Source organism: Schistocerca americana, unplaced genomic scaffold (genome assembly GCF_021461395.2).
Source record: "Schistocerca americana isolate TAMUIC-IGC-003095 unplaced genomic scaffold, iqSchAmer2.1 HiC_scaffold_34, whole genome shotgun sequence".
Lineage (NCBI taxonomy): Eukaryota > Metazoa > Arthropoda > Insecta > Orthoptera > Acrididae > Schistocerca > Schistocerca americana.
In genome coordinates, this window is record NW_025726060.1 from 3,074,019 (window position 1) to 3,093,790 (window position 19,772).

A 19,772-nucleotide genomic window follows, 5' to 3' on the forward strand; every position below is an offset into this window, starting at 1 on the left:
TTAAAGTGGACAGTGTGAACACGAAAAAAGATAGCCACGCAACTCGACAGCTGCCTAGACCTTTGTGTCATTCACCTGGCAGTATGCAGACCACTTGCTTCCATTTCGGCACTACTACTTCCGTTTGAATTTACAAACACTGGTTTCTTCCTTCCTCAGTTTCTCTCAGCATGAGTTACGTTGTCGCTGTTTCACACATACGGTGTTCGTCAACTTACCCCTGCTGTAACTTACACCACAAGACTAGACTTCTATCTAGTTTTGAAAATTCCTCCGTTTATTTCCTGTCAAGTTTCATTCGAACTCTGTAATTGGAATAATTTGTCCTTTTCTAAATTCGCCAATGCAATATACCGTTCCCATTAGCTTAACTTCTATGAAGATAAAAAAAAAATGATTCTCATTCTAATATAATATATATTTTGTGCAAAATCTTGTGTTTATAGTTGCCTTCTTGTAATGTGTAAATGCCTCCCACATTCCCCTCCAGCCGGCCGGAGTGGACATGCGGTACTAGGCGCTGCAGTCTGGAACCGAGCGACCGCTACGGTCGCAGGTTCGAATCCTGCCTCGGGCATGGATGTGTGTGATGTCCTTAGGTTAGTTAGGTTTAATTAGTTCTAAGTTCTAGGCGACTGATGACCTCAGAAGTTAAGTCGCATAGTGCTCAGAGCCATTTGAACCACATTCCACTCCTTTTGTCTAGCTTTGTTCCGATCAGAGCGTGTTTACGTGTTTAACAGCCATTTATGTGACTTCAAATTTACTATGTCCGCCACTTAGGCGGGTTTTTCTGTTCTTCTCATCTGCTATCAAATATCCACTATGATCGTTAACTGGATCAAATGTTGACATAGCCTACAATGATGAGGATGGAACGTTTTCCCTTTCGCCGTTTTGTTTCTCGTAATAGTTACCAATTTCCATTTTTATAAGTGATATATAATTTCTTCAGTTGACGAAAACGCACAAAATGCATTGACATCGTGGGCAGCGAAATCTACAACAGCGTAGAATTCGCGGTTTAAACCGGCTTCACGCTACTCTTTTCTACAGGCCACGTACCTGATAAGACAGAAAAAACTACATTACCTTTGAGTTACTAAAACAATTTCAAATTTCTCCCCAGGGTAAAGTGATTTATTCTTTTTTTACACTTTCTCACTCGAAGGTGATGTCTGATGCTGTTCCTATGACTCGTTAATATCTCCTGATAGCTTGATGCATCAGCATGCCTTCCAGGCTCCATGTAGTAACTACAGTCTGTTGAACGTTGCGAAGGATGGAACGCTAAAGTTCCGATGTTCTTATCTCACCGTATACCTGGTGTACCACAGTATTCTACAAGTATCGTATACGTAGCGTTACCGATTAGCTCTGAGAGCTAATATACTGCAGGAAAAAATCGCAACACCAAAAAATTATGTATGTAGAATGAAATTTCGGGAATGCATTTGTCTAGGTGACATATTTAAGTGATTAACAGTACAAGATCAATGTTAATCGTTCAATGTAAGAACAAGATATAAGCCATTGCAAATGTGAAGTGCAGGTACATTAATAACCGGTGTAACCGCCAGAATGTTGAATGCAAGCATGCAAACGTGCATGCATCGTGTTTTACAGATGCCTGTGCCAGTTTGTGGGATGGAATTCCATGCCTGTTGCACTCGGTCGGTCAGTACAGGGACGGTTAATGTTGTCTGTGGATGACGCTGGAATTGTCGTCCGATGGTGTCCCATATGTGCTCGATTGCAGACAGGTCTGGTGATCGAGCAGTCAAAGGCAACATGTCGACACTCCGTAGAGCATGTTGGGTTACGACAGCGGTATGTAGATGAGCGTTATCTTATTGGATAATATCCCGTGGAATGCTAGACCACAACTCCTGTCTGTGAAGCGCCCAGACTCTCAACTGGCCTCCTCCTGACAACACCCACCCATCACTGGAACCGAGGCAGAACCAGCGTTCATCAGACCTCCACCCTGCCCTCCAGTGAGGTTTTGCTCGACACCATTGAAATCGCTAACGGCGGTGATTTGGGGTCAGTGGAATGCACGCTACAGGGAGTCTGGCTCGGAGCTGTCAGAGTAAAAGTTCGTTGTGTCACTTTGGTGGCAACTGCTGCTCAGATTTCTGCCGCAGATGCCGTATTATGCGCCAGAGCCGTAGTGTCACATGGCCGTCCGGACTCGGGTCTTCTTGCAGCCATACATTGTCGTGACCACCGCAGCCAGCAATCGTGTGCAGTGGCTACATTCCTGCCAAGTCTTTCTGCAGTATCGCAGAAGGAACATCCAGCTTCGCGTAGCCTTATTACACGACCTCTTTCGAACTTAGTGAGGTATTGATAATGGTGCCTTTGTCACCTTAAACGTATTCTTGACTAACAACAACTCACCACGTCCAACCTGAGAGGTAACCAACGCTCCAGACCGTGACAGCATGTATTTAAAGCAAACCTGATTTGCATCCTCATACTGTCGCTACTAGCGCCATTTTTGTGCTTCATCCTTAGTATTGCGATTTTTTTCCGTCAGTGTAGATTTGTTGCTAGTCAGTGGTCAGTTCGATTTGTGCGAAAGTGTTACGAACCTGCTCCGTGATATTAAATGGGAATCCTTGTTGAGAAGTTCTTCTCGCGAAACGCTGTAGATAAATCTTAGAAAATCGGCATTTGACGTGTATTTGTTCTCTTCGGCTTTCATCATCCTTCATCTGGTCTCTCTGTCTTGTTCGTGGTCTTTCGGTTGGTCTTCGTCTAGATTTGTTCCATTCTAGGGCTCTTCTTGGAAGTTTTTCTGGCCTCACTCTCTTAATGTCACCAAACCATCTAAGCCTATTACTCTCGAGAGCTTCTTTTAGTGACCTGATCTGCAAGTTGTTCCGTATTGGGTGGTTGGTTGATTCGTGGGAGGGTACCAAACAGCGAGGTTATCGGTCCGATCGGATGAAGGAAGGATGGGGAAGGAAGTCGACCGTGTCCTTTCGGAGGAAGCATCCTGGCATTTGCCTGAAGCGATGTAGGGAAATCACGGATGACCGGACGCTGGTTTCAACTGTCTTCCTCCCGTAACCACTGCGCCACATCGCTCCGTGTGTACCGTATTGTTTCACTCCTTCCCCAGTCCCTTCTCGTATTACGCAGGATCCCTCGCAGAAAGAGCATCTCTGTTACTTGTATTCTGCTCAGACCTTTCTTTGTGGAAGTTCAACTTTCTGATCCATTGGTCAGAATTGGCAGATAATATGATTTTCTGTTCTCTCCAAAATTTCATCCTTCATGTTCCCTTCCGTGGTTAATTTACCTCCTAGATACTTGACACTTGAAAGCATGTACTTCGGTAGAACAGTTTTTCCACTGAAACTTACATCCTCCATTTTTCCTACAAATTTTCAATAATTCACTTTTTTGTGAACTTATTTTTATGCCTGCTGCATGTTACTCTCTGGCAGATATTCAGTTGTCCTTCCAATTTCTGCTCATTTCTCTCCGAAATATCACATGGTCTGCATGCACTATGATTTTCATGTAATCTGCTGTTGACCCAAGGCGAACTTTCCGTATGATCTTGTCCATGACTTTATTAAAGCACTGGTGAGAGCTCACTTCCGTGCCGAACCTCACTGTCCCTTATAAACCATTCTGTTTTTATTTATTTATTTATTTATTTTTTGCCGTCCATTGTAACACAACTCAGGTATTTTTTGCATGTTTCTGATTCTCAGTTGCATTCATTTTGACAATTTCAGTCTACCCAGACCTAGTCATATCTCGTCCTTCTTAGTAGTGTCAAAGCCTCTTATATATCTATGACTGCAACTTCGATGTCTTTCCCGAATTCCCAGTTCTTCCTTTAAGGTGTCTGACTGTAAGTATGGCATCTATAGGTTGTATTCCAGGCCTAAATCCTTCTTGTTCTTCCCTTAATTGTGGTTCTACCTTACTCCCGATTTCCTGTAACATTATCTTTTTATAAATCTTCATGCAGTGGCACAGTAGTACTATGCGTCTGTAATTTTTACAGACGGCCTTTTTACCCTCTGTAAATATAGGTACAATAATTTCCTTTGTCCGGTAATCAGGAATCCTTCGACATGTGCATACTATCTTGGTTATTCCGTACAGCCACTGAATTCCGGTAAGTCCTGAGGCTTTTATCATTTCCACTGTGATGCCAATTGCTCCAAGAGCTTTGTCATTTTTCATTTCTAATACAGGTTTTTCTACATCCAACATCAGCAGATCATCTCTATGTATTTCCTCTGGGATGGCCCTCCCTCTATCTAAACACGTGTATTTGTTTCATCCTCTTCTTCATATAGTTTTCGAAAGTTTCCATACCTTTAAAAGTTCTTCCTCCCACACGGATTTTCCTTGCTGTTCAAGACTTTTGAAGTATTTTCTCTCTGCTTCCTTCTGTTACGCAGTATCTTCTTGTCTTTCTTAAAATTCTCTTGTATTTCTTTTGGAAATTTTTTGCAAGATTTTCTTCTTAGCCAATGCTAGCATTTTCCTTGCTGCTCTGCTTAGTCGTTTCCATTTCTCTCTATTATGTACCGTTCCGTTTTTGCACCATTCTCTCCATGCGTTGTTGTTGTTGTTCTTGACTGCTTCTGCAATTCTTTCATTCCACCATGGAGTTTCTTTGTGTCTGACATTCGCTGATGTCCTTCCGCATGTTTGTTCCGCTGCCTTGACTGGAGCCTGTTTGAACCTCCTCCATTCTTCCTCTGCATTCTTTCTTTCATGTTTAGGAAGCTGTGTTTTAATTTTCTCCCTGTATATCTCTTGGGTTTCTCTGTCGTTCAGTTTCCAGCCCTTGTTTCCTGCCTGTCTTTTTCTCCGCTATGTACCTTTTCTGAATTTCTTCAGTATCCCTACCAACAGTATGTGGCATCTGTCGAGATTAGTTCTTGGTACCACTTTTACTTCTGTCAGGCATCTTCTGATTTCTTCAGTTATTATACAGTCTATTATGGATTTAAGTTGCAAATTTCAACCGTGTGTGTGTGTGTGTGTGTGTGTGTGTGTGTGTGTGTGTGTGTTTAACTTGTGACTATTTCTGTTCTTATAACATCGTTTACCAATTCTCCATTTATTTCTCAGACATGTGTCTAGTAACACCTTCCTCATTTCTGTGATCTTCACCGTGGCTTCTTATAACTGTTTGTTATGCTCTTCTCTCATTCCCAACTTTAGCATTAAGGTCTCCTATAATCGCAGTCTTATTAGACGTTGCAGCATCTTCCATTTCAGTGATAAACTCTTCCTTCTCGTCAGTTTTGCATCGAGTTTGAGGAACATAAACTTCGACTATATCAAGAATATTTCCCTCCATCATAAGTTTAATTTCTGTGTCGCTTACATTTTCCCTTTGTTCGGCAGATCTTTAGCCGCTGCTATTGCGACACCATTTCTTCTTTTGTCTCTTCCTGACCACCACATCTTGTATCTCTTTCCCAGCACCTTAATTCCAGACCTTTCCTTTCATACCTCACTTGGCCCCATTACCGTTATGTTTCTTTCTGTCATTATTCGTGTGATTTTTTTAGAGTCTTGCATCGTTTTCCAAGGTTACGACATTAATAGTCCCGTTTCCTACACATTTCTACGGGCAAATCGATCGTTCATTGAGACCATGTTGGCCGTCGTACTTGTAAGGACTCCTCAAAGGCTTCGTGACTTTTGGTATAGGTTTTGCTCCGATGCTCGTTTGATTGTTGAAAGCAGATGGGTTATCCACTACTGGATTGTTGGGCCTATCGTAGATTCACCAGAGCCCCGTTCGCGATTCTAGGCGCTTCAGTCCGGAACCGTGCGACTGCTACGCTCGCAGGTTCGAATCTCGCCTCGGGCATGACTGATGACCTCAGAAGTCAAGTCCCACAGTGCTCAGAGCCATTTGAACCATTTTTGAGGAAGCAATACAGCAGATATGGTTTCTTCTAGGAACGTGCGCTCTCGGAGTTTTAACAGTAAACAAGACAGTGATGCACAGCGCCTCTGTTGTCGCATGTGCAACATTCAGTCTGTTGTCCGTATAATACTGTATACAGATTGGTAGAAAAGTTAATCCGCTGTCAGTAGTGATTGTTGGGCGTTTCCTCTGTTGTGCCATGAAATGGTCAGCATATTTCATGTATCGTATCTAGTTTACTGCACCTGAACAGGCAAGAGGTTCATAAGAAAAGAAGAATCCATTAATGGGCAATTTTTATCCTCGCTTCAGAATATTATCAGATTAAAGTAACTTGAAGAAGAGACAGTTGAACTAAATACACTCATGAAAAGCGATAAGCACAGATTTAAATTCAGAGGGCAGAACGCTAAGACAGAGTGAATCTGTGCGCAATAGGGTACTTATTATTCCAATGGGAAAGGAATTTTTATTGTTATCTGTTCTTGTGTGCGCGAGCGTGAAATCTGACGAGGAGAAGCCGGTATTGCTTTCGTTTTGCTCTGCTCTGACAGGAAGCAAGCAATTGCCAACGTGGTAATTTATTAGGGGCGTTTCGAAATTCATTATTTCGCTTTCTAAGTATATAAAGGCGGTCGACAGTTTTCGCTGAGAGCGGCAAATGACGCTCTAAACGTTGCGTGTATTGGACTATTTCATTCTCTGATTTATTGTTGGCATCTCGAACGCTGTTGGTGTATCGATTATGTAGAAATAATCAGTGTGGACAATACTGGCCTTGTGTCCCACAACACAGGCACCTTTGTGTGCACGGGAAGGGACGACACACTGATATGCTAACCCCAGACGCAGCCGCTTGGTGGGTGGAGCGGACCGACAAGTTTTCCGGGCCAGCCTTACTGGGTTCTTTGATGTCCACCTCGTTTGTTTATTCCAGGCGCCTGTGTCTACGTCCTCTCCGATATTACCCAGAGGAGCGGGTGCGCCGCCCACGGCGAGCTTCTTTGATTTGAAAGCCCTCCGCCACGGGTATGCGACTTCAACGACGGGACAGGAAATTGATCTGTTTGGGGGTGACCGCCCTGCTAATCCAGTGACGTGTCCTCTCCTTCCGAACACTTAACGCACTTCCTGATACTCAGGATTTTGTGTAGGAGAGCACCATAGTAAATAAATAAACACGGGGTTTGCGACTATCCTTATACCGTACTGGCAGGCCCCACGGAATCCTGCCTCGGGCATGAATGTGTGTGATGTCCTTAGGTTAGTTAGGTTTAAGTAGTTCTAAGTTCTAGGGGACTGATGAGCTCAGATGTTAAGTCCCATAGTGCTTCGAGCCATTTGAATCATTTGTACGGCCCTGCAGGTTTCATGATGTCAGTTCCCTCCAGCACTGCTTCAGACATTAATCGAGTCCATGCCACGTCGTTTTGCGGCACTTCAGCGTGCTCCTGGGGACCTTACAAGACATTAGGCAGGTGTACCAGTTTCTTTGGCTCTTCAGTGTAGATGTCCGCTAGCGGGGATACCAAATCTTTTATTACATCTTTTTTTGCAGCCGTCATGTAAGTGTAGGAACCATCGCGAGGGATCTGAAGATGTAGGAAAAACGTTACTGTCTGACTTGTCACTGATGTAAAACGTCAAATAAGAAGTGGACTGACACAAAGGGGAAAAACTAGGGGCCGACAGGCGGATACGTCTGTGGCGTATACATTCGCTTACATTTTCCGAGATCGTCGTAGGATATGGCTCCGACCTCCGCCCGCGCACCATAAAAATAACGCCTGCGGCGAGGAAATGTGTCGCAGCGTCAGATAAGCAGCTCGTCGTCCCGGACCACGTGCTTTACAGCGCTCACACTGCCTGCTCTTCGCCACGACGAATGGCCTCGTGCCATCTCGTGACGCTGCGAAACTCCATATCCACCGCCTGAGTCAGTTCCGCAAAAAAATTTGTTCTTCTAAGAACGATATTAAGAAGAAATCGTACGACTATGGCCTATGTTGTACAAAGCCTCGACCTCGTTGATAATTGTAACACCACGATATCTTAACGCGAAAGAACTTGCTCCCGTTCTTGCAGCAGCTTACGCTAGGTCTCTGGATTGAGTAAGAGTATCCAGCTATTTGTAAAAAGGACAGCTCGTCGGACAGCCGCATTTAATTATATAGGGTGTTTCAAAAAGGTACGGCCAAACTTTCAGGAAACATTCCTCACACACAAAGAAAGAAAATATGTTATGTGGATATGTGTCCGGAAACGCTTACTTTCCATGTTAGAGCTCATTTTATTACTTCTCTTCAAATCAGATTAATCATGGAATGGAAACACACATCAACAGAACGTACCAGCGTGACTTCAAACACTTTGTTACAGAAAATGTTCAAAATATCCTCCGTTAGCGAGGATACATGCATCCACCTTCCGTCGCATGGAATCCCTGATGCGCTGATGTAGCCCTGGAGAATGGCGTATTGTATCACAGCCGTCCACAATACGAGCACGAAGAGTCTCTACATTTGGTACCGGGGTTGCGTAGACAAGAGCTTTCAAATGCCCCCATAAATGAAAGTCAAGAGGGTTGAGGTCAGGAGAGCGTGGAGGCCATGGAATTGGTCCGCCTCTACCAATCCATCGGTCACCGAATCTGTTGTTGAGAAGCGTACGAACACTTCGACTGAAATGTGCAGGAGTTCCATCGTGCATGAACCACATGTTGTGTCGTACTTGTAAAGGCACATGTTCTAGCAGCACAGGTAGAGTATCCCGTATGAAATCATGATAACGTGCTCCATTGAGCGTAGGTGGAAGAACATGTGGCCCAATCGAGACATCACCAACAATGCCTGCCCAAATGTTCACAGAAAATCTGTGTTGATGACGTGATTGCAGAACTGCGTGCGGATTCTCGTCAGCCCACACATGTTGATTGTGAAAATTTACAATTTGATCACGTTGAAATGAAGCCTCATCCGTAAAGAGAACATTTGCACTGAAATGAGGATTGACACATTGTCGGATGAACCATCCGCAGAAGTGTACCCGTGGAGGCCAATCAGCTGCTGATAGTGCCTGCACACACTGTACATGGTACGGAAACAACTGGTTCCCCCGTAGCACTCTCCATACAGTGACGTGGTCAACGTTACCTTGTACAGCAGCAACTTCTCTGACGCTGACATTAGGGTTATCGTCAACTGCACGAAGAATTGCCTCGTCCGTTGCAGGTGTCCTCGTCGTTCTAGGTCTTCCGCAGTAGCGAGTCATACGTAGGAATGTTCCGTGCTCCCTAAGACGCCGATCAATTGCTTCGAACGTCTTCCTTTCGGGACACCTTCGTTCTGGAAATCTGTCTCGATACAAACGTACTGCGCCACGGCTATTGGCCCGTGCTAATCCATATATCAAATGGGCATCTGCCAACTCCGCATTTGTAAACATTGCACTGACTGCAAATTCACGTTCGTGATGAACACTAACCTGTTGATGCTACGTACTGATGTGCTTGATGCTAGCACTGTAGAGCAATGAGTCGCATGTCAACACAAGCACCGAAGTCAACATTACCTTCCTTCAATTGGGCCAACTGGCGGTGAATCGAGGAAGTACAGTACATACTGACGAAACTAAAATGAGCTCTAACATGGAAATTAAGCGTTTCCGGACACACGTCCGCATAACATCTTTTCTTCATTTGTGTGTGAGGAATGTTTCCTGAAAGTTTGGCCGTACATTTTTGTAACACTCTGTATAGCTCCATCGCTGACGTGGATCTGTAGTACAGCATTGGAGTATGTTTTATCCTCACTTGTATGGCATTTTCGGAGAAAGGAAATTTTATCTGTAGAAGTAAAACATTTCGGAAATAGACCTCTTGTGAAACTCAGCTGGCTCTGTTCGTCAATGAGACACAGAGCGCAGAGGTCAACGGTGCACGTGGTGCTGATGTGTTCCTTGACATTAAAGAGGCATTAGATAGCGCTCTGCACTGCCACTTTCTGAACATAATACGAGCTTCTCGAGTATTGAATAAAAATTGTGATTGAATTTAGGATTTCCTAGCAGATAAGTTGATACATAGTTGTCAACGAAACAAATGGATCCACCCTATATACAAGATCAAAAATTGCAGTTGTGCTGCACACCAAAGCGATCAGATTTCGTTGAATGGGTTGCAGCACCACGATATCCTTGGAGAATTGTTGCTGCGTCCGGAGGGTGTCATTAGTGTCAAGAACATCGTTGTGATGCACATCGCATTGCGAACTGCCGTTTTAGACCGCGATATGTGTGCGAATTAACGCCCCAATGAACGGGTGGTTCCATTGACGCTTTGTGCCACCTCCTGATACCTTTTTGTGTCGATTCTGAGCCGTGGTGTGTCTGAAATGTTTTCCTCAGACGTCCATAAGGAAAGTGCACGATTTCAACGTTGGGCGACACGCTTCCGACCTCAAGCACACAGGCGTCAAGAGAAGGGGTCGATGTGTGGATAACAGGAGTGTGACGACCTTCCCATCGTTTGACAGGTCGACAGTAGAGTTGGAAATAGTTGTGGTGAAATTTGGTGCCAGTGAGAGGTCATTAACCCATCTTACACCTGACGTGAACTTCTCAGTTCTGGTGTCTTTCTCTTTTAAGTGTAGACAACTTTAAGACTGAAGCGTAGCAGAGCCGAAAGATGACATCACAGGGCGCCAAGCTTTTCCACCAGTATAGAGGAAGGTTGTAGGCATCTTTGAGCCACATTTCACACTTCTGCATCGCAATGGTGGGAAATAATAGTTTCAAAAACGTGAGTGTTCAGTTCTTTTGCGCAGCCTGCAGTGTGCATCAAGTGGCTAACAGTGGCAGCTCCGTGAGGCTATTAGCAGACGAGGCAATTTTTTTTTCTTATTAATTGGTATTTGACGTTAGCCATTTAGCCAGGGAAGAATTCTGCAGACTTCACATCTGTCAGCATCTGCCTTCTTTGGAACTGAAATTATTACATTCTTCTTGGAGTCTGCTGGTATTTCGTATGTCTCATCGATCTTTCACTCCAGGCGGAATAGTTTTGTTATGGGTGGCTGTCCCAAGGTTTCAGCAATTCTGAGGTAATGCTGTCTACTCCTGGAACCTGATTTAGATTTAGGCCTCTCACTACTGTGTCAAATTCTTCTCGTAGTATCGGGTCTCCCAACTCGTCTACGAGCTTGTTTCTCTTTTTCCAACTTAGTCAGTTCGCGAAGTGTATGAAAAATTATCATGTATATTGCCTAACCCTTCTTAGAAAGTCGGCTCTCGAAATTAAGTGAGTAAATCTTTTTCATACTGCCTACTCACGGCGTTTGGTAACAACTCTGTAATGTTCTCGCGTTTACCAAACGAATCCATGAAGAATTGAGCCTCTCTCCTTCGGATCTTCTCTGTTTCCTCTATTAACTTTATTTGGTGATGTTAACAGACTTAACAGCTATACGGAAAAATCAGTCGAAAGATTATTTTGGAAGCTCTCCCCTTCGCGTGTTGTTTACATTTCCTTAGTATTGTCCGTTGCACCTCAGTCTGGCATCTGCTGTAGCTACAAATAGTTGAACGTGTTGGTTTCTCTCTAGGTCGTCCCGAACGCATACTGCATGACATCCAAACGATTTTTACAGGACGTTGCATACGCCGGCCTGATGAGTGTGACTAACGAAGTCGAAACGTTTAGTTGTGGTTCACGTCATAACACTGCGCGCGTCTAAAGAGCTGTTAGTGGAACTTCCTGTTAAGTTGTCTACATCTGGACTGGCGACACAAGGACACACAGCAGCGATGCTGTATCCTCGTGACGGTCACATTTCCTCGTGTAAATATAATATTTCATGAACAGCAAACAAGTGTGCCTCAACGTCTGTTGGGCTGTTTTCTGTTGATATGCGTCCACAAGCCTCCAATATTTTAGAAAAAAAAAACAACTTTTCGCACATGAAATGTTACTAAGTTCAAAATGGCTCTGAGCACTATGGGACTCAACTGCTGTGGTCATTAGTCCCCTAGAACTTAGAACTACTTAAACCTAACTAACCTAAGGACATCACACACATCCATGCCCGAGGCAGGATTCGAACCTGCGACCGTAGCAGTCGCACGGTTCCGGACTGCGCACCTAGAACCGCGAGACCACCGCGGCCGGCTGTTATTAAGTGTATGTACTTATTTACGAGCGCGATTTCGACTGTTGCACTTTACTCAAGTCACTTCTTACAATGAAGTGCATCAATGCATGTTCATTTCACCTAAGAGGACATCGTCCTGCTGTCGATCATGTTTACATGCATCACATGCACGTTAGAACAGCATTCGTCGTCGTCTATACGAAAGGAAGTAGAACTTAATACAGTAACTCCTTTTGAATTTGTGTCGAACTGCTTTCATGTCACAGGGTTTGACATTTGACAAGTACTGTTCGGTAGCGGCTTGTTATGTGAACACACAGCGTTAAGAACGAACCCTGCTATTCTACCTCTAGACCTGGGAAGTTTCTTTTATATTGCTGATGACTGTTGATATTTCCTACGGCCTCTGGTAGTCTCATTTAATAGATGAAAAAAGTCTTGATTATCGTGTAGATTAGTTAACTCGTGTTTGGCCATCTTCTCTGGCTGACGCGCCGATGTGAATCTTGCATACTATTTCATCCGTGACGGATGGAGAGTTCTGCGACGGTTCAAATGGCTCTGAGCACTATGGGACTTAACATCTGAGGTCATCAGTCCCATAGAACTTAGAACTACTTAAACCTAAGTAACCTAAGGACATCACAAACATCCATGCCCGAGGCAGGATTCGAACCTGCTACCGTAGCAGTCCCTCGGTTCCGGACTGCAGCGCCTAGAACCGCACGCCCACCGCTGCCGGCCTTCGACGGTTCGGAATTTTAAGAATGATAAAGCACTGCAGTACGTCGGTTTAGTAGTACGAGTCTGTTTAGTCGCAAATAGTTGCTGACCTTAACCATTCGTTAAAAAGGGATGCACATATCTACACCACCATAAAGTATGTAACAGGGAGGGGGGGGGGGGGGGGGGACAATTGACTGCCGTTCCAGTTACAAATGGAGTTGGAAGACTGTGCGTTTGGGCGCGAGCTGTTATCAGCAGCAATGGTACGTAAGGTACTGCTTGCGCTAATTACATGCTGTTTTCTGATGTACGCGAGGAACAAATGAAAGTATTTAAGGGTATAAATAAAAATGCACGAATTTTATCGAATTATTCCATGCGGAGAAAGTGTTCATTTCCTAAAACCGTACATTCTCGTGGTAAAGGTTGAAAGGTGGCTACACTGAGCCACTGCGCCAGAGATTGCGCCAAAGAGTATTATTCTGCCGCCTCCACAGTGCTTGGGGAGAGCTCGTAGTAGTCAGTGCCTGTTAAGAACTCGTAGCAGTCAGTACTTGTTAAGAACTCGTAGCAGAGAGTGTTTGTTGAGATGTGCTAGTAGGCAGTGCTTGCTGAGATGTGATACTGAAGAGTCTTGTTGAGATGTGGTAGTAGAGAGTCGGTGTGGAGATATATTGTAAGGATTAGAGTGATTTTCATCAATATAAATGAGGTAACAAACACCGTTTCTTTTTTTCTCATTATTTCAGTGTCCTCAATAATGCGTCATTACAGGTTCAGTCAACAAAGCATCTGGCGTTTGTTCTTGTATTAGAGTGTAATTCTGGTTTTCTTGCGCAATTATAGTATTTCTAATTTTCTTTTATCACGTCAGTATAATTGGTATTTAAAAATTCTTGTCTCGTTGGAGAAGAACCGTGCCAGATGTGTACGTTGAGTCACACTCCCACACACAGAACAATTACACTTGTGCTTTGGTTTATTAGGTTTTATAGTTTCTGGGGACTTAATTAATTAATTGTGTTAACGAAAATTTTCTTTCATTGTTTGTTGTTATTCTATGCAGTCAGATTGCGTACAAAAACTAGTCAGGGCCAACCGATTACGAGACACAGTGTAATCGGACATACAGCTACTAAAAACTAAAAATATTTGCATTTTATTTAATTAAGCCCCCATGCACGTGGCGACCGCTGCTTCGGATCGACCCTTGGAATTCTTCTGATTGTAAAAATAGTAGACAGTAGTATTGTAGTAATTTGTAGTTAAGTGATTGTAGTCTATATTGCATGTGTAGATTTGGTAAATGGCATTCTTCTAATGGTATTTTTCAAAATTTAAATTTGTTGTCTTATCTACGCTTTTGACAATTTAGTGCAATTATTTCAATTGTTCATTAATCGTGTTTGAGGGAAACATCTCGTGTGAATGGTATTGTTGGAGATAAAGAGTCCTTGTGTATAATTTTCGTACAGTGACGAGTTTTGTATATTTTGTAAATGATTACGCGATCGATGAAAAAGGCAAAAATGATGGATAGTGAGAATGACGAAATTGTTAACATGGCGAACTCGCCAACAGAGGAAAACAGTATGATGGATAATGAGGTGGAAAACAATGTAATAAGTCGGGAAAATAGTCCGGAACCATTTCAAAATTTTTCTCAATCAGAAAACTCACAGAATCCGAGATTAACGACAGAAGATTCTGGAATAGTATCGAACACAGATAGCCTTATGGCTATGCAGAAGGAAGTTAGTTTTGCGGGAAATGTTAGGGGCGAAAAGAATTCTGAACCATTTAATATGGAGCAGTTGATGAGTGCTATATTAAATTTGGGAGCACATATGGAAACACGGTTAGACTCACAGGGATCACAAATAGGAACAATTAAAACTGAGATGGGAACTTTACGATCTGAATTAAAAGCTGATATGGGAACAATGGAAACACGGTTAGGATCTGAATTAAAAACAGTGGCAACACGTTTAGAAACAGAGATGCAAACAATGGAAACACGGTTAGACTCACGAATAGGGACATGTTTCAAAAATATGAAAGATGAGTTAAAGAAAGAAATCAGAGAAGAAGTACAACCGATTTTGAATTCTCATAATAATAGATTAGTTGCAGTAGAGATTAGACAAAGGGAACAGAATAGAGAACGGGAAGAAAAAGATTGCGTGATAGTACAAAAATTTTCAGAGTTAAATTTACAACGTGCAAAAGATAAGGAAGAAATACTTGAGAGAATCTAGGAATCCGTACCAAATGACAGATTAAATAACCTAACACAACAGTATGAACAGTTAACTACCCAATGTGTCAATACTGAAACCAGAGTCGCGACACTTACGGAAGACGTAAAAAAACAGAAAGAACAATTAGGTGACTTATCGGAAAGAGTTGAGCAGATTTCAGATAAACTGACAAATCTTAGTTTACATGGGGACAGAGATTCGTATGATACAGCACCATTGTCATTTGCAGAAACCGAAGAGTATCAGAACATAAATAAACATGTTGAAAATCAGGGAAAATTTAATGAACGCGTTAAAAGGGAAGTTGAGGCATTACGAAAGCAAGTCAAACAAATTAAAGGCGAAATAGTAGGAAAAGACAGCAGAAGCAATTTAGAATCACGGATAGCATGTAACCTCCCCCCTCACTTATCGACCTTAATGACAGTGAAAAATTAAACCGCGTGTACCTAATGGAAATTTGGGAAAAGCAATCGTCACCGAAGTTAATCTATCGGTAAAGAGGGAGGAAAGGGTTACATCTAAATGAAAGGAAAAATGCAAATGAAACTGGTGGAAATTAATTTTGAAAAGGGGTAAAGTTAATAAAGAAAGTAAATGTGCGGCCGTTACGTTAACAATTAACTAGCGGTAATTAGATATTTGAGATTTGGGGGAAATCACGGTCGCCAGTCCTAAGGACAATTACTATAGTAACTGAAAAAGAAAGGTTATTACACGTATAATTAACACTAGAAGCGTGGCAACTGAAGGTTGACACGTGTAGTGTGAAAACTGAAAGTTTGTCAGAAGTAATAAATTTCGCTACACTCTGACTTAATTTAGCAAAAGAATTAATAAAACCGGAAAATCGAAAGTTAATTTAGTGACTAAAGTTAATAGTGAGCTTTCTTTCTGAAGCACATCGAAATCCAGTAAAATACGGTTAGTCTTGGACTACCTCAACAATCATTTCAAAAGCAACTTGACTCTACGCAATTTAGAAACAAGAGATTTTACTTTGAACTTGAATTGAATGATTCTGAACTATTAACAATAGTAAAATTTAGTACGTACCAAGCTGAGCTGCAGTCACAGGTAAGCTAAAATATGCTAACAAAACTCGCACTCTAAATTTGTGCTCGTGTAACCTAAATATTGTAGCCAGCTACTGAACTTTGAAATTAAAGCAGTGAAATCTAATTATATTATTTTAATGCTGGCGTTTGAATTTCAACGACACTCGGGTTCATTTCGGAAAAGGAAGGGACCCTGCTTGGCAATGCAATTGGGACAATGAGCAACAAAGGTTCATGCTCAGTTGCTGTAATTTTGCGAGGCAAATGGAACAATTTGAAAAGCTGAGGTCTGCCATACAGTTCTGAAACTTTACGTGCTTTTAGTCTTCCTTGTTGGTTGATTGAAGGTTTGAAGCCGTCGATCGAGGAGGTGGCGACAGTCACTCATTGTTGGCCGTCGCTGTTGCAGAAGCTGGATGTTGGCGCGCCTTCTTCTCGACACGGTCACCAGGCGAAACGGGCTCTTGATGTGCGCCAGCTAATGCTTCCCGTCTGTGACACCATGTCAGAAACTATCATCGCGAGTCGAGCGCAATTACATGCTGCCAAACCCCGAAAGCGCGGCAACTCGCGGGAGCGTCACACAACACCTGCTCCACTCGCTACTCCTGCCAGACTCTCATTGCTCTGCCCGCGCTCCACGCGGCAGAGTTAACACTACCAAAGATCCTACACACTTTGTGTCTTCACACGACCTATCGATGTAATCGTTCGATAGCAGTTTTCCCTAGGCAAGACCCAGCGTAAAAATACAAATAATATTTACGAAACAAACCAATTATACATCTACATAAGTGCATAAATATATATATATATATATATACAAACAGTAAAACAATTACAATATATAAAGAGACAGAAATGTCATATCTTGAGGTAACAAAACAAGGAAAAAAATAATAGTACAATAGATGAAAATAGGAGGATATGCATTTCCGGCGTTACACGTGCCCCACATTGTCTGAGGATGTTCGTGTAACGTAAACAGACTCAGAAAATGTCCCAAAAAAGAAACAGCGGAAATGCATATGCTCAAAACATCAACAAAAGTTAGCATTCGTCTAATTAACCATAAATCAATTTTTAGACCATAATAATTGAGTGGAGATACTGCTAATCTTATTCCACTCTGTCACCTTGCACAAAATAAAACAGGTTGACAACATATTAAAATTCATAGAAAATATAGAAAATGGTTTAGCTATTCCAAAATCATTAAAATCCGTAACACTATCATGAAATGGAATACTATTTACAAAATTAATCAGAGTACATGGTCATAAAAACTGCTAGATCAAAATACGCAAATTAATTATTAATTACATAGAATACACATTTTATATAACCTTTTCGTAATTAATACGCTTGCCATGAGAGTCCACTTAATGCTAAACAAGAAAATAATATTCAGTAGATCGAAAAAAACATAAGTATTGACAGCAGAATTCTTTCACATCATCTGTTGGGGAAGAAAACCAATTCCGCCTTCCGTACTCGCAAATACAAAGAATGCCGAAGGCGGCACAAGAGCCGACAGCGGCACCGCCTCGCCAGTATTGTTGCGCCCGCCTGTGCGGCACACTTGATCTCACTCGCCTGTGTAACGGCATTTCCAGAACGTCCGTTTCACTGAATTCTTTCGGAAAAACTCACTCCCGAGTAATCTCAAGGGGTCCATTAACACTATCACAGTGGATAACTCAACACTGTCCATCATCACACATGTACAAGCCTGAAACTTAAAACAGCGTCTAAGTACATCGGCAATGACTAGTAAAACACATATTCATGGAATCTTACAGCTAGTTACAAAATCATATTTACATTGCTTAATCTACTGTGACTCAGCTGAAAACTTAAACTAGCAGCTTGGATTTTTCAGTTGATTAGATCATGATTAAATTGATTAAAATTAAATTGATTAATCAAAATTAATTACTTATTAATTACAACTTCTTTAATGACCTCTAGGTCAGGCAAAAGCATCGCCACATGGCACATCCTTAAATCTTACACTCTATATCTACATACTGTACAAATTACCCTATCTGTGGTACTAATCAATCATTGGTTGGTACAATTTCAGGTCTACAATGTTTCGTATACCTAATAGCTTTCCAGAGCTTGGATACTCTAAGCAATAAGCATTTGTGTGAGGTATACCAATGACTTTATATGGTCCATTATAAACAAACTTAAATTTAGAGATTTCATTGTCTATCTCGCTCGATTTCTCATGAGCTTTTACAAGTACTAAGTCTCCGATCGCAAACTTAGCAAAACGCGCTTTAGCGTCATGACGACGTATGCGAGCATCGGCTTTAAGCTTCATTACTTCTCGCAAACGATCTTTTTTCACACCAATACTAATGTCAATCCGTGGAGGGAATTTGATTATCTCTTCCAATTCACTTTCTACACTTTTGTCAATGCCGAAATTCCTCATGTTACGGCAGTTCAAACTCATTCCTACGTCAATGTCATCCGGCCAGTTAACAATGTGTATAGGCTGGTATTGCCTATGCACACCATCTCCTGCCTCGTCAAAACCAACTACCATTGTTTTATCTAGTGACATACATGTCAAAGTTTTGCTTTCGCAGTTAATCACTGCACGGTACTTTAATAGCCAATCTAACCCGATAATTACTTCCGTAGTTAAGTCTGGTACGACGACAAACTCTTGTTCAAATCGTGTCCCACATATCTCGAAGTTGACAAAAATCTGTTTTGTGACCGGTTTACTGGCCTTCCCAGTAGCACCGATAATTTTCACTCCTGTTACTGGCATAACTACGATGCCAGGTCTGTCTTTCAGTAACTCAAATATTTTCCCAGATACAGCACTCAATTCTGCACCGGTGTCAATCAACACGTTTAGTTGTAGGTCGTGCATATTAACAGACACTACTATCTGTCTACACTTGTCCTCGACTGTTTCTTTATTTTCCCACAGTAAATCCTCGTCTATATCCAGGTCATTCCAGAAAAAACCATCCGGCTTTGATCCTAAATCCGGTTTATCTGGCGGCTTTTTCAGTCTCTGTTCACATACAGTTTTAATTTCAACACGTTTGTCCTGAGGCTTAGTCTCTAGCTTCGCCTCCAATACCGAAACCTTTTCCTGTAACTCGTCAACTAGTGAGTGTTGCTTTGCTATCAATTCACTAATTGTCACCTTCGTTGATTCCACTTTGGTCAGATTGATCTCATCTGCCAATCTACCTGGAGGAATGTGCCCAGTAGCATCTGAAATTACTTCCTCTGGATCTGCGCAACCCACACTGCTATCGTCTGACTGTATAATGTCAGCTCTAACCTCATACACGCTGTAATCTATGTGCTTTTCTACCAATCGTGTGCGGCTATCACTAAAATTTTCGTAATCTTTCTCCTTAATACTCTCGCAATGTTTAAACTGGAGGTTTGCGTCGGATGGGTCGGCTACTTCTACCACTATAACTTTCGGTAAAGTCTACCGGTTAGGGCCAGAACTTTCCGTTACTACTTCAACATCTAACTCCTGCGGGGACGAAACACGACGCATCTTGCTCGTGCTCCCCATTAACATAAACTATTTCTAGTAAAGTCTGCCGGTTAGGGCCAGAACTTTCTATCACTTCACAATCACTATCTTCCTGCGGGACGAGACGCGGCA